This window comes from Myotis myotis, unplaced genomic scaffold (assembly GCF_014108235.1).
Source record: "Myotis myotis isolate mMyoMyo1 unplaced genomic scaffold, mMyoMyo1.p scaffold_m19_p_5, whole genome shotgun sequence".
In the NCBI taxonomy this organism is placed as follows: domain Eukaryota; kingdom Metazoa; phylum Chordata; class Mammalia; order Chiroptera; family Vespertilionidae; genus Myotis; species Myotis myotis.
The window spans coordinates 65,133,867-65,150,923 of NW_023416357.1; the positions used below are offsets into that span (position 1 = coordinate 65,133,867).

At 38.6% G+C, this 17,057-nt stretch overlaps 1 protein-coding gene across 1 annotated transcript in view; it reads right to left on the reverse strand.

Moving 5' to 3' along the window:
• Positions 1-17,057, reverse strand: part of TMEM232 (transmembrane protein 232) — a 153,744-nt gene that overhangs the window by 62,406 nt on the left and 74,281 nt on the right. The window lies entirely within an intron of this gene.

The following is a 17,057-nucleotide window of genomic DNA, read 5'->3' on the forward strand; positions in this document are numbered from 1 at the left end:
GTGTGTGTGTATGATTTATAAACAAAAATATGCAAATATCTACATTTTATAAAGCAGCAACTTTGAGTCTCTTTTAGATTTTTAATTTAAAAATATCAGTATTGTTTTCATAAATACTATTCTATCCTTATGATTATTCCAACCCCATTGAATGAATTGATCAAATGTTGCCCTCATCAGGTCAGTAAAGATTTACCAGGGAATTTCTGCAGTTGGAAGGGACTGAAACTCTGACCAAACAATGCAGCTGTAGGTACAGACTGAAATTTCAGCCTTTAGCTTCAGACCAACTTCTCCTCTTTAAAAGGTAAATGGGCTCTGTGCTTCATCTGTTTAAAACCTTCCAATGACTTCCTTTTGCACAATAATAAAACTGAAATTCCTTATCTGGATTTACAGTCTTTGAGGTCTGGCTTCAGTAACAACTTCACCTCCTCTTACTTTACCCTTACTCACTATTCTTGCAGCCACACTGACCTTTTTAGTTACCACACAGGGTGAGTTCTTCTCTTCCCCTGGGCCTTGCATTCACTGTTCCCTCTGCCTACATTTTTTAAAAAGCACGCTCATTCTCCTGCAGCGGGTCTCTGCCCCTAATCACTGAGATCTTTCCTGACTGTCTAAAGTGGAATCCTCCAACTACTTTCTTCCCTCCCTCCCCACCCCAAACCCCCAGCCCCCAGGATGCCTGAAATTAGGAGCTGCTGCACAGTGTAGTGAAAAACGCATGGGATTTGCAATCAGAAAATTTGGACTTGGGTCATAAGTACTAACTAAATGAACTTAATTCAATTTCTTACCTCTCTGAACATCACATTCTGATACGGAAAATGCAGGCAATAATCATACTGATTCTATAGGGTTATTTTGAGGATCAACTGAGGTAAGGTATAATCACCAAGTGGAAGATGCTAGCAATAACCTCGAAGGACTACTCATACATCATCCTTTTCTTCATCCCATGTCTAATACTACTTTCAAATTAGTCAGACTTCATCTGTATCAAAGATATCAATTGCTTTCCATCTTTTTGCCCAGTTAATTTCACTCATGGGATTTTATATAATCTGTAATTACCTCATTTGCTTTCTGATTGATCTGACCTCTGTTTTAGATTATAAACTATGTGAAGGTGAGAAGCATATTTACCTGATTTACTAGATCTTTAGTGCTTAGCGAGGTGCCTGATCTACAATAGAGATTCCAGCTATTGTTAGTGTCCTATTAATTCTACCATTATTGCAAGTGTAGCTTCCACAGCTAAACTGTGCTGTCCCAAATGACAATTTGCTTTCTTCTTTTTTGAATCAGGTTGAAACAGTGGATATGGTGAAAAATTTTGAGATATTTTGAAGGTAAATACAACAGGATTGTCTGGTAGATTGAGTGATTGAACATGGAATGTGAGTGAAATAGAGACAAATATGGTTTCAAGGTCTGAGTTAATAGATGAATTTTCCATTTACTGAGAAAATAGTGGAATGGGCAGGTTTGGGTCAGAGAGAACTGACTTAAACTTTGGATATGTTAAGTTTGGGGTCTTGTCAGACCATCAAGAAGGAAAAAAATGTCAGTGGTTGTTTATCTGAGCACAGAATTCAAGGGAAAATTAGGCTCCTAAGGGTCCAACATAAAAATGGGTATCATTGTGAACCTCACTAACTTAAATTGAATAATTTATACTACTTTTCACCCATTTGCTTCAGACATATACACCCAAAGCCTTATTTGATCAGGTTTACCTATGTTGAATTCTACAGGTCAAATTTGGTCAAGATCTTTATTCTTCTCAACAAGCCCATTCTTGGAGTCCTATACTTCAAAAATACAGAGCAGGCCCTAAATTTTGCTGCTGAATGCTCAGCAAATGTTCTTGTTCACCTTATCTTCTGCTTTAAGAACATTAATCTGCGTTGTTGGCAAATGACTATGCATGAATGAGCTGTGTGACTTCTTTTAGAGGGAAATGATTCCCTTGAGTCTTCTATACCCAAGGAACTGACCCTTAAAATTGTATAAGAACATTGGATAATTGATCCTTGATATGGGTTGGGTTTTTTTTTTCTTTCCCTCTCCATTTGTCGTTTGCAAGTCATGCAATGCATTCCTTTGAATATCTTGGCAGTATACAATCAGGCAACTTGTGAGAATGAAACAGGATTTATTGTGCATCTATAAATGAAAATAGCTATTATTCTATCTTTAAATATAATAGTCACTTTAGACAGTGCCATTTTAATTTATTGTTGTTTTTGTACTAGTTTTCATCTTATAATGTGGACCTTTTACTATCTTTATTAAAAGTCTCCTTTGAGACGGAGAGCTATAAAAGACCAATCAGGAAAAAAATAAAATATTGAGCACACTTTTTAAAATAGCTGCTTGAGTAGAGGAAAGTTATTCCTTAGAATATTAAAATTCTGGGCTTTTAAAAAGAGATGATAATGCTGGAATACAGGAAAGCATAGCTGTAGCATCGAAAATAACACAAAACTTGCTACATAAATTGACTAGACAATTTTCACACAAGAAATCCTAAAGATTTTAGCTCAGAAAAGTTAATAAAATTTTAGTTAATTCCTATCAATGTGCCCTTTGAAAAGACTTTATTTCAACTAGTAGAGTATTGCCACATCTCTGAGAATTTGAGGTGTTCAAATATGAAACCATATAGGGAGTAAGGAAATCGCAGGTTCTTATCCAAGGCTGCAATCTTTGCTCCATATCTCCTATGTAACCTTATGAAATCTTATTTTCCTCATATACAAGAAGGGCATTGGACCAAATGACTCCTATGGCTCTCCCATGGAAATGGCTCTTGCAACTGGTGACAACTCTGACTAGTTGGCCTCCTCACAGTTGTAGTGAACTCCCCAGCGCTTAGGCAAGAACAAGTCCTAGCAGTGATCATGGCGGTTAAAAAAGAAAAGGAAGGGAAGCAACATGATCTGCTAACCTGAATTGTTCACAGTGGCCATAGTGGAACATTAGGTCTTCAGTACCCCTTATGTTCTCAAACAGGCATGCTTAGATTCACAAAATTATAGAAAACAGAACAATTCTCCTTTTTTTATTCCATTGAAATGTCTACCAGAATATGAGCAGGGGATGGGAAGTGGTAATGAGGGAAGGAAGAATGAGAGGGACCTGATTAGTACAATTTGCATGACTAAATCAGACTTGCACACCTAATTTCTTAAATTTCTTTATCATTAAAACATAGAAGGTGTGTACTGTTCTGGGCTAGTTTCACCGTTAGGGACTATCTAATAGTAATCTGTTTTTTCTTCCAACACACTGCCAACCATAGTAATCTTTTGTGGTCCCAGTTATATAAAGTCTAGAAATTTATTTTCTACTACACCTTACAGATATCAGTGGGTGTTAAATGGAATTTTATTTTTACCAAACTTAATTATGGTTGTTGTGGCAGCAGTTATGTGTTTCTGTCTTTTAATTTTTTGTACTTTTTTGTGTGAAAGCTCTTTTTCCCTCATATTCAGTCTACTTACTTTTAAAAAATCTACTTGAACTTGAATATAATTCTATAGTCCCCAACAAAATATAAATGCAAGTGGGCTGAGAAAACAGTTTTAGAGGTGGTTGTCCACATACTGAAGGGAAAATATGGTAATTAGCACACTGTTGGGACTCACTGAGACAGCCAAATAGGATCATTCAAGTCCTAAAGGGAGTTTCAGGGGTCTGAATTACCCACTTCAGCTGTCTACATCAATCAAATTAACTGCCTTCTTGTCCAATTCTCATTCATGCAGTAACATATAGTCACAATTAAAGGTAAAAGATATGGAATAGCTGTCTGACAGTGAGGCTTATTCAGCAACAGAGTATATGAATGCTGAATAATTTCCATTCCTGATAATTAAAACCCTGTTGAGTCATGGTTGGATTAGATGCATCCCTGACCATGGAAAGCAAGAGAAAATGTCATCTTGAGAAACTCCCTTAGTGCTTCCATTTATTTAAATATATTATTTCCTAAATATGTACTTTTATGTATATACATCCTCCCCCAAAAAACAATTATATATATTTTTATATTTTCCAGACACATTACTACTACCTTGGGTCTGTCACTTTATCATACTCTCGAATAGATCTGACCTACTGGCAACAAAACTCTGAAATGCAGGATTAAAGGGTTAAGATGACTGCTTACTAAGTCAGGAGTGGAAGAATTTACAGTAATACTACTGGCCAGTCCTATCTGGACCTATGTGTAATATTAATGGATATTCTGGATATTCTAGCATTCAGAATTTGAAGATTTTCATAACATTGAGATTAAATATAGAGTAAAATATGGAATTGAACAAGAGAGGGAAAAGGAAATTTGTAAATTATTTTCTGCATTTTTTTTTCTTTTCTATGCATGCACTAGCCAGAATCTCTCCCTGCTTGGTATCAGTATGTTTAACATATAGTTGGTTCTTTGGCCAGCTATGTTTAGAATTCTGTGACAGCAAGTGCTATGTGATAACTGAGTATAGGTAGGATGAATACAGAAATGTCGGTAGATTTTCCAATATGAAGTAGAGGGTCTTGCTGGTAGATTTTGGGATTCCCAAGCTTGTTCAGTTATTGTTTCCGTCACTTCTTTTGCCATTTCCACTGCTCCCCTACCTCCTCCACAATTTCACAACCGCTGATGAGATACTTTGGTATGCTGAAAATAAACCTGGAAAGTCTTCAGCCTGAGTTAATCCAATGCATACTTGACCAGTACGCCTCAGAGGCCAATATATAGAATATTAACACTGGCTGGGTTCTCAAAGTGGGGTTAATTGCCCCACCTAAGTCCATGGGCTGTGTCACTTCACAGGCTCTTCTCTCCCTGCTGGGTATGGAGGTTGTCTGAGTGCCCAGTGGAATTCACTGTCTATTGTCTTTCTTCCCATATTTTATTACAGGGACAGTAGGTAAGCATTATGGGAATAAGACCAATAGGCATTTGGGAATTTGTGAGGATGAGTATGTCAGATTTGTTTTAATGCTTGGCCTTTAGAGAGGAACTCCTGAAAATCACTGTTGGCTGCAACATAGCCAAGCAATAAAAGAAGCTAGTGAGCCCAGCTGGTGTTGCTCAGTGGTTGAGCATCAACTAGGAGGTCATGGTGTGATTTATGGTCAGGGCGCATGCCCAGGTTAGGGGCTCGATCCTCAGTAGGAGACATGCAGGAGGCAGCAGATCAATGATTCTTTCATCACTGATATTTCTATCTCTCTCTCCCTATCCCTTCCTCTCTGAAATAACTAAAAATATATTTTAAAAAAAGAAGCTAGTGAAATTACTACACATGACTTTTTGGGGGCTATGGTACACTTATCACTAGCTCTTCTTGCTTAATATCCATATATTAATGGGTGGTTGACTTGTTAGACAGATGTGCTTAGACTTCTGTGTGACAATATCGGTTTGCTTATATAAATGTTTTAGTAAAATTACAATGCTAAGGACAGCTTTTTTCCTTTGACTGCTTTATGTAGAAAATAAAACACAGAAAGGGGACCACTCAACATTAGTTCTAGCTCGACAAGACTCAGGTTAGTGAACTATTGTGAGCAGCCAAGAATTTAATGACATATCACTTCAGGTATGATAAATGCTTAGCAATTACTGATCTTATATTACAGTGACAGAGTTGGCACTGAAAGTTGAAGCTGTTCAGAGTGATAAATCGATATGACAATTTATTAAAAATATAAGGCATGATTAGTGTTGGATGTGGATGCACCTTTTTAAAAAGAGGGTGGAAGGTTAAAGAAAAAAATCCCAAATGAAAAGAGGATTTAGAATGTGAAAATTAAAGTTTTTGGGGAAAAGACACATATGAAGCACATGCTAAATATATAAACAAGTGTGCAAAGTTCAGACATGCAGCAGCAATATAGTTTGGAGATAAGGAAGACATGCATGGACACATGCAGATGTGTCACACAGTTTTTATACATCCTGGTAGCATCTCTCTTTCTCCTGATGGTATCTTCCATCACGTTCCAGGAGAATGGTTATGATATTCCTCACTGGGCTCTATATTGCAAAACACCTGAAGCCTGTTAGGCACACGTTTTGAACTCGCTCTGAGATCTCCAGTTTCACAGCAGCCATTGGCATAAACATTTTCACATAGACTGGTTTGGGCTGAGTTTTATTTTCTTAAATGAAAATGGAGGACATGAAGTAAATAGGGGGCCTAAAAGTGTCATGGGGAGAAATTAATCCCTTAAGTGCATATCTCTGTGCCTTTTTTGTTGGATAGACTGGTAGGAGAGATACACTGTGCCATTGTTAATGATATCAGTATGTCATTAACAAATCTTTTTAAAAATTGGAAAGGCTAGTACATTTTTTTGAGGCCTGTAAGCTTGTGAAATAACTAGGAAAGTTACTGAGTTTTTGCTTCTAAGTGATAATCTGCCCTCATGATTTCTTGGTATTTTGATACATGCAAATGTCTCATTAAAGGATGGAAATTCATTTCTATTGTGTGTACATAGATATGCATATGTAATATACAGGATACCATACTTCCATCCACTGGATGTTGTCTATGAACTTAGAGAGCTTCATGTACTGGTTTGGCAATTTTTCCCCATTAGGCAGACAGATACTAAAATTTCCTTGGAAGTATGCTCTCTGCAATTATTTTGTCACTTGCATTTGCATTTTTTGTGCAATGAGCAGAAAGTACTGACCAGAGATATTCAAAGAGAAGGATTCAATAGATTCTTTAGGATAGTCTCCCTTATCTTTCCTTGAATTAACATCTACATACACTTTAAAATTTTAGACACATATTTTATAATTGTAACAAATTTTTATAAATTTTCTCAAGTTGTTATAAATCCTCTTGGATTTTCTATGTCTTCAGCTGTTCTTAAAGTTTTTTGTTTGTTTTGCTATAACATTCTCCTTTTTCCAGACATTGAATAGTGTTTTTCCTTAAAATTCTGCCCATGGCTCACCTCTCACATCATTTGATGTTCTTCACCAAGGCACTGCTGCTTGTGCCCATGACTTCAGTTACCACCTTTATTCAGACTTCTTCCCTGTTGACAGAACTGTGAAACTCACTGCCTACTTGAAATCACCACTTAAAGAACTCAAAAGCACCTTCAAATTCAACATGTCCAAAACCAAACCCACAATCTTCCCCTATCCCCAACCACATCTTCCTCTCCCCCCAACTGAATGGCACCACTATTGGACTAGCTGCCTGGAAAAGAGATTCTTCTCTCCTCACCTCCTATCACTTTTTCATATCTAATAATCATCAAATTCTGCTGATTTTTCTTTCAAATATATGGAATTCATCTGCCTTTTTTCCATTTCTATTGCCACCAGCCATGCTATATTTCAATAGCATCCTATGTACTTTCCATACATAATAAAGCCAGTAATGGCAAGAGTGAAGATGATTATGATATACTAATAATGAGATAATTATTGTACTGATTAATAGGTCAATATATTTATTAAATTATTTATAATTATGCTATCATATATTTATTAATATAATAATAATAATTTTGTGCTCATTCTGTGCCAGGTACTGGAATAAGCACTTTTAATTGACTACTTCATTAATTTCTCATAAGAACCTAACAGGAAATGTGCTATCATTACCTCATTTTATAGACAAAGCCAATTTGGTTTAGAGAAGTTAAGCAACTTTCCCAAGGTCATTTAGCTAAGGTACTTCACACCTATGATCATGTCACAACCTCAAATATATAAATGTACAAACACCCTTCTCTGTTCACTCCTCTCTCTAACACATAAAACACAATCAGTGCCTTCTAAGATAAAGTTGAAAACCCTGACCGCCTCTCCAACCTAATCTCCCTGGGATTAAATGCTCCATGATTTCTTTTACCATGTGATCTTGACACATACTGTGCCCTTCTGTTTAGCATACTTGAGCCCCCCTCCCAAGTTCATGTCTTCATAACACCATATACCTCCTTCCCTCAGGACACATCATTATTTATATACGATGTCACACTCTTTCATAGCACTTATCATTGTGGAGACTTAACACATATATTTGTGATTTTCACATGTATTTGTGTGGTTTTAATTAACACCTATCTCAGACACTTGGTTGGGAAGGAAAAATAACTATTTTTATTCACTATTTTATCTGAGACATTTTATTTCATAGTACCTCACCTTATTTACTTATAGTAGGCACTCAATTAATAATGATTAGATAAATGAATATGAAAAAAAAAGAAAACTGGGTGCAAAGTCCCAAATTATTTTATGGTAGAAAACCAGTATGCTAAAGATAAAAGCAGTAGTTCTGGACAAGAACCATCAATCACACCTGAGCATGGTTTATTTGTCTTTATATTCCCACTGCCTAGCACAGTGCCTGCCCATAGAGATGTTTAGGTAATGCTTACTAAAGGACTAAACCACCTGTAGTAGCGGTTCTGTCTTCTGCCTCTCATTCAAAGCCATAGTAAGAGATGTTCTAGGACAGGCTGGGTTAGTGGAGGAGAACCATTTGCTCTGAAAGGTGGATAGAAAGTACCTGCCCTGGGCACTAAAGTTTTCAAAGAATTCATATGTCTGATCAGGTATTTGATCTTATCAAGGAAACATGTAGAAATGGGAGAAGATTAAATCCTTTAACTAACTCACTTAATATTTCCCGAGAGCCTAGAAATTTGGGAGGGTATATCATTTGATTAATGTCATATCCAAGTTTACATTCCAGTTAAGCAGTTAATACATGTTTGCCAACCACTACAAATGCATTTCATCACAAGCTGAACGTTGCCCTTTTCTTTGAAAGAGCATAGTACACATGAAAAACAACAGAAAAACATAGATATTGGTTTTGGTTTTGGTTGCACAATTTTTGTCTTCCATAGGGCTATCATTTTGATTCTCATTGATCTGTATTTAAAACATAGCATGTTGCCCTAGCCGGCTTGGCTCAGTAGATAGAGCGTCAGCCTGCGGACTGAGGGGTCCCAGGTTCAATTCTGGCTAAGGGCACCTGCCTGGGTTGCGAGCTCGATCCCCAGTAGGGGGTATGCAGGAGGCAGCCGATCAATGATTCTCTCTCATCATTGATGTTTCAATCTCTCCTTCTCCCTTCCTCTCTGAATCAATAAAGAAATATATATAGCCCTGACCAGTTTGGCTCAGTGGATAGAGCGTCGGCCTGCAGACTGAAGGGTCCCAGGTTTGATTCCGATCAAGGGCATGTACCTTGGTTGCGGACTCATCCCCAGTGGGGGGTGTGCAGGAGGCAGCTGATCGATGTTTCTCTCTCATCGATGTTTCTAACTCTCTGTCCCTCTCCCTTCCTCTCTGTAAAAAATCAATAAAATATATTTTTTAAAAAGAAATATATATTAAAAAAAATAAAATAAAACATAGCATGTTTTTACATCTTACCCAGTTTATTTCATAACTATGCAGTTTAAGAGTGCATTGCATCATGTCACTATGAATGAAGAACTCCTAGGGTTAATGGTCATATTGAAGCTAGACTCCTATCTTAAAAGCATAAAGTCACTATATTAAAAGCATCAGCTAAAGGTATGGGCCCATCGATCACACCTAGATTTCTAGTTCAGACTAAGGCTCCAGTGGAAAGGCAGAAGAGGATAGGAGACATTAGAAGATAGATGGGATTGACCTGTCTCTAAGGCAAGACTGCAGGCAAACTGAATCATGTATTGGAAATGGATATATGAAGCATGGTTCTGTCACTGGCAATTGGATTTCACTTGCAATATCACTTCAATCTCTAGAAGTTTTAACACTTCAAATGATTGATCTGAGTTGATGATGTAACCAACTTTTTAAAAATCCAAGAATTATTTGAAACTTTCCATTTTAAATCCCTCTATGTGTATATATATATAATATACATATTATATTATATACATATATATATAATATATGTGACATATATAATTTATATAATTATATATAATACAAAGTAGGTTTACAGTTGTTTATATGGAAAATAATACAATAAGTAATAAATAATAATACAAGAATAAACTTTCATGTACTCACAACTGTAAACCTACTTTTGCTCCACCCTGAATATGTGTATAATTTAATATAACATATTAACTTAAATTATAGTATACTAGAGGCCCGGTGCATGAATTCATGCATGGGTGGGGTCCAGCCGGACCATCCTGATTGGGACCAATCAGGCTGGGCCAGCCGGAGGTGGGGCTGTTGGGAGAGGGGGGACCCACGGGCAGTTGGCCAGTTGGCCCCACCCGCTGGTTGAACTCCCAGTCGAACTCCTGGTCAAGGGGGACAATTTGCATATTAGCCTTTTATTATATACAATTATATATATACATATATATATATATATATATACATATATATGTATATATAGATACACACACATATATATCTGCACTAATAAAAGAGAAATATGTAAATTGGTCATCACTCTTCTATGCCCACCAGCCAATAAGGATGAGTATGCAAATTAGCCCAACAAAGATGGAGGGTTAATTTGCATAGGCAGGCATGGAGCAAAGACTAAAGGCTCCGGCCCAAGTGAATACTGAAGACGACTGAAGACTGAAGACTGAAGAGGCTTGGCTTTTCCACTGTGGCCACAGCGGAGAAGCCAAGCCTCACTGTGGCTGGAGCAGAGAAGCCAAGCCTTGTTGCAGCTGGAGTGGAGAAGCCTAGCCTCAAGGCTTGGCTTCTCTGCTGTGGCCAGACCAAAGGCCTGGGTCCTGGGTGCTGGAGGAAAACCGGTGCCGGCAGCCAGGGGAAGGAAGGCCTATTGTGCAAATCTTTGTGCAATGGGCCTCTAGTATCCTATCTAATAATAGACAAAAATGGTAATTGACCATACCTCCGCTACACTTCCCATTACCTAATCAGCAGGATGTGCAAATTAACTGCCAACAAAGATGGTGGCCGGCAGCCACGCAGCTGAAGTGAACATGAGGCTTGCTTGCTCCAGTGATGGAGGAAGCCAAGGTTCCCTGCCTGCCACGGCCCGGCTCTGAGCTCTGAAAGCAACAATGTTTCAATTATAGAAGCTAAACAAACCCCAGATACCTGCTTTCAGCCAGCCGCGGCCTCAGAGCTGGAGACAGGCCTCAGAGCTGGAGCCAGCTCTCAACTCCAGTGACAGCTATAGAAGGTAAATAAATCCCAGAATAAAAAAAAGAGACTGGGAGCTTCAGTCGCCCGCCAGCCTGAAAACGGCCCCCAGCCCCTCACCCAGACTGGCCAGGCACCCCAGTGGGGACCCCCACCCTGAAGGGGTTGTGACCAGCTGCAAACAGCCATCAGCCCATCATCAAGGATGGCCAGGCACCCAAGCGGGATCCCCACCCTGATCCGGATCACCCTTCAGGGCAAACCAGCTGGCCCCCACCTGTGCACCAGGCCTCTATCCTATATAGTAAAAGGATAATATGCAAACTGACCCTAACAGCAGAAAGACTGGGAATCACTGGTCACTATGACACACACTAACCACCAGGGGGCAGATGCTCAATGCAGGAGCTGCCCTCTGGTGGTCAGTGCACTCTCACAGGGGGGAGCTCTGCTCAGCCACAAGCCAGTACAGCGGTGGTAGTGGGAGCCTCTCCTGCCTCCTCAGCAGCGCTAAGGATGTCCGACTACAGCTTAGGTCTGCTCCCCGCTGGCAAATGGACATCCCCGAGGGCTGCCGGGCTGCCAGAGGGCTGTCTGATTGCCATCTTAAGCCCAATTCCCTGTGAGCAGGCCTAAGCCAGCAAGTGGTCACCCCCGAGGGGTCCCAGACTGCAAGAAGGCACAGGCCGGGCTGAGGGGCCCCCTGCCCCCGAGTGCACAAATTTTTGTGCACCGGGCCTCTAGTATATATATAAAAGCCTAAGTGACCGGACAACTGGCCAGTAGCTATGATGAGCACTGACTACCAGAGGGCAGATGCTCAATGCAGGAGCTGCCCCCTGGTGGTCAGTGTGCTCCCACAGCTGGAGCACCACTCAGCTGATAAATGGGTGCCAGACACCAGGCTCACAGCTGTGAGTGCTGCTGTGGCAGCGCAAGCCTCTCCCACCTCTGTGGCAGCACTACCGAGAGGCGGTGGTGGCAGGTGTAGTGGAGCCGGGATGAGCAGGAGGGGCACGGCCCTGGCCTGGACTCGGGCTCCTCCCTGACCTCCTGTCCCTTCGAGTACTACTACATATGTTGGGGATGTCGGACTGCCGGTTTCAGCCCGATCCCCACAGGCCAGGCCCGAAACTGGCAGTCCTATATCCCCCAAGGGGTCCCAGATTGTGAGAAGGCCCAGGCCAGGTTGAGGGACCCCACTGGTGCACAAATCTAGGGGTCTTAAGAGTCTCCAATTTGGCAGAGTTTCTCCCAAACCCAACTTCCCAAGGAGTCCAGTGGCCTTCTAGGAGCACGTCTCAATGACTCCAGATTTGGGGAAGCTGACATTTCTAGCATCCCCAGTCCAGCTGATCCCCAACTTCAGATAGCGTGGCAACTGAGCCCAAGGTCTTTTTCACACTTAAATTGCAGTACACAGACAGTAGCAGTTGGACAGTGTCTCTTCCCACAAAAATACACTGACTGTCCAATTGCTTCCCACCACTCCAGTGCACTTCAGTGAGATGAGAAATGAGGATCATGCACCTCTTTTTGCTGCCAATAGGTCTCTGCAATAAAGCCTGAGTTTAACCTCTCTCCTGGGATGTAGTGGTATTAACCTTCCCCTACCCTGTCTCCATTCAGCAAATGTTGGTTACACCTAGTTCTATCACTTGAGAATTAGCTCATTTTATAAAGGAAGATGCAGAGGATGTGCAGTAACCTTGGATTCATCCATCCTGTTTATGAAGTCAGTCATGTAAAATTTCCTGCCTAAATGACAACAGATGTTTTCAGTCCATTCTTGCTAGTTTCACCTGGGCTCTCTTCCAGGTGCTGGTCTTACGAATGAAGTCTTCCAACATAAAATTTCCAGCAAACTAAGCATGATAAGAGATAAAGTTTTAAGCTAATATTCTCCTAGTCTTTACATATGTGCAAAAAAGTAATTGTTTGTGAGTTTTTAGCAATTCAAAGTATAATCTTAGAAAATACACTTAAGAAACCTCAGAGGCTATATGACCAAAAAGTATAGATATGGCAACTAATTTTTGAAAATTTGGTCTTCAGGGTCCTGAATCTCAGCCTTAAGGTAAATTTAAGATAGTTTTACTGACAAAGAGAGGAAAGGAAAATACTATGCTTTGAAGTACAAGTATTATATGCCTGTTTTTTTGGCTGCAGCTTTTATGATATAGTAAAGAACCATAATGATTTTTTCATTTTGAAAGAACTGCTGAGGGGCAAAAAGAGCATGTACCCAGCAGCATGGTGCATTAACTTAAAGCAAAACCCAAAAATTCAATGTACAGAAGCAAAATAATACATTTTCTTTTGAAAAATTTTATAAAGAAAAGAAGTAAAATCTTCAAGTCATTCAGAGCAAAATATATGTTTATGAACATATAAAAGACAGAATTCCTGCTTTCAAAGAATTTTATAGGCTAGAAACACAAGTAAGAAAAAAATGTTTTTGGAGAAAATTATAGGTCATGCGATGTAGCAGATGCTTCATTAATAAGGGAAGCATTCTGCCACCCTTGAAAAAGCAAGCTCCCATTTTCTTTTTACTAGTAAATTTTCAGATCTTCACCCTGAAATAAGTATACTTTAGTGCTCTAAGGCAATAAGGAATCCCATTTTAAATTTTCTTTACACCTACCTCTTAAATGTGCCCTATATTCTGTAGGAGTCCTTAAATGTTGGCCTTCTTGTAGGCTTTCACATTGCTATTGGTTGAAAACACAAAGTAGAGATTCCTAGGAATACTTGACGAAGAATTGGTGATATGACCCTATGCATGAAGACCTTTAAGAGGTGAAAAAGAACTTAACATACAAAGGGATGTATATTATGTCTTTGTGCTTTACCTATGCACTTCAATATGCTCAGATGTTCATTAATTGTATTAATTCCAGTTTGTGGACTTGGACATGGGAGGTGGAGAATTAACAAAATGAGTTAGCTATAAGGCTGTTGAGTAGATGGAGGACCAAGCAAAAAAGAAAATTTTCCACTATTGTTTAGTGAACCAGTGGCTTCTTTTTTTTTTCAATGCATAGCTTACATTTAAGCTTGCTTTCCAACAACTTTTTAAAAAACAGGGATATCCCATACCCTTTTTAAAATATATATTTTTTTATTGATTTCAGAGAGGCAGGGAGAGGAAGAGAGAGATAGAAACATCAATGATGAGAGAATCATTGATTAGCTGCCTCCTGCAGGCTCCACAACCAGGCATGTGCCCTGCCTGGAAAATGAACCATGACTTCCTGGTTCCTAGGTCAATGCTCAACCATTGAGACATACTGGCTGGACTATCCCATACCCTTAATAGACAATAGAGACTAGGCCTGACCTAACTTTGTCTTGATGTCATTGAGCTATAGCCTTACTCCAATCACCTCTTTGTACCCAGAGATTAGTTTGCACCAGACTGCACCTGGAAATGTGCACACTCCAGGGGGCACTGTCCACATGCACTACAGCATAAATGTGAGAGTCGCCATGGGAGCTTCCGCTAGAGATGCCCAGGCTGCTGTACCCCTGGGAGTTTCTCATGTGAGCCTGGGACTCTAAGCTTAATTGCTAGGGCTCATTATGAGCAGTGAGGAAATGGATAAGGAGATAATACTTATTCAAATATTTACTCAGTGATGAATGCTTATCATTTAGGTAATGAACTATAGGCTCTGATGAGAAGCTTTTTAATAATCTTTAAAAGCCTATAGGTTTCTTTGGGTCTTAACCCTACTGCTCCTTTTTGTCTCTTCTCTGAGTTTGCATATTCTCTTCTCATACTCCAAGGCCCTGTGCATACCCCTCTATTTTTACCTTTCATCCTCAGTGTGTCTGACTTTCCTCTTATATCTTCTCCCTTTCCTTTTGGTCTCTCTCATCTTTCTCTCTACTTATAGTTTTTATTGCTCTATTCTACTATTTTAAGCACTCCCAGTATGTCTCCTTTTCTCTCTCTATCTTTCCTTTCTATGTCCCAGCAAGCACCATTCATCACCATCTGTCTCTTTCCCTTGCTGTTTGTTTAAACTCCTTTTGTCAAAATCTAATTTCTTTTATTTTTCTAGTTTCTTTCTTCCCTTCCTTTAACTGACCATGATGAGAAACCAAAGTGCACTCTTTCAGTGTCCTCTCATTGTGGTTCCAGATTGATTTTTCTTCGATGTCTGTAATCCCTTAAGAATAGACAGGAGGCATTTGGGGACTCTAAAGTAAATCTCAATAGCCATGACATTTAAAGCTGGCATTTCCATTGTACCTTGATCACATTGCAATTTTTTATGTGTTTTTATTTTTAGAGAGAGAGGGATAAAGATATAGAAACATCAATGATGAGAGAAACATCACCAATCAGCTGCTTCCTGCATGCCCCCAACTGGGGATCGAGCCCGCAATGGGCATGTGCCCTGACCAGGAATCAAACTGGTGACATCTTGGTTCATGGATTGATGCTTAACCACTGAGCCACACTGACCAGGCAGACATATTGCAATTTTATAAATATTTATAATATATGCTGAAGAATATTTTTAAATGTTTACTTCTGTACCTGAGACTACTAAAGTGCAGGCTGTGTGATACTTAATCACAAATTTACAAATCTTCCTCATTGATTTAAAAAAAAAATTTTTTAATGCTTACATCTATTTAAAAATTCCCCTCAAGCATGTTTATTTTTCTGTTGACTCTGCACAAAAGAAAAGCCTGCCTACTAATCTTGCTCCATCCAATAATTATACCTGCAATAATTGGGCAGCAACAGACCCATGATTTGGGAACTCACATAATGATTTAAACAAAGGCTAAAAAAAAATTTTCCAAATGATTTAGCATCTCTTTCAAGAAATTAGAAAATCAACCACAAAATAGATCAAAGGATAGAAGCAGTAACAGATTAATAGACATAAGAACATACATGAGTTAGAATCCAAAATCTGGTTTATTGAAAAAAATAATATAAAATAGATAAAACAATAAATGAATGAAGGAAAATAAAGGGACAAAATGTAAATTTACAGAATAACAATTGGCTAAGAGGACAATAACAACAGAAACAGAGAGAATGAAAGGAATCTTAAGACACTACTTTGTTCAATTATGGCTAGGTAAATTCTGAAAAATGGAGTGAAATAAATAATATTCGATGAAAGCATAATATGCTAAAATTGACTTAAGAAGAAAGAGAAAGTTCAAAAGAGGCTGGCATTCAGGATTGACATTCCAAATAATTGTATGGCAAGAGCCTCAAAAAATAAGAACTTAATCTAGCTGTTCTTGCACATTATGACTGAATAACAACCTTGCCAATACCCATATAAAATGGAAAAATTTGACAAAGAGCTACCCTTAGAAGAAGCATAAGGTACTGATAGTCTAAGAGGGAATTCTACCAAAGTTTGACAGTAGATAATTTAAATTACTGAAATTATTTTAGAACATAGAAAAAATAAGTTGGAATTTAGTTTTTAATTAAGATAGCAATTAAAATAAAAATATTGAAAAAAGATAGATGACAATAAATATTGCTGGGACAATTGAGTGGTCACATAGAGCAATCCCTCACACCAAAAACAACAAAACCCTTCCATTAGACCAATGATTAAAATGTTCAAAATGAGTCCTTAAAAGTACCAGGAGACAGTGTGACAAATTTTTAATCTAAAACATGCTTAAAACCATAGTGAAACTTGATAAATGTTATTATGTAGAAAGATGGCAACAAAATGTTATAAACAAAATTTAAAGATAAATTTAAAATGGTGCAAAAAATAAACATTTGTAATTCTAACCGTAAACAAAAAGACATATTGATTAATAGGCAAATAGTTCTTGCAAAGCAGAGAAGAGAAAAGACAAAAACACAACAGAAAAATGGACAAAATAAGTACGAGTTATTCCCATATAAAGAAAAAACAAAAGG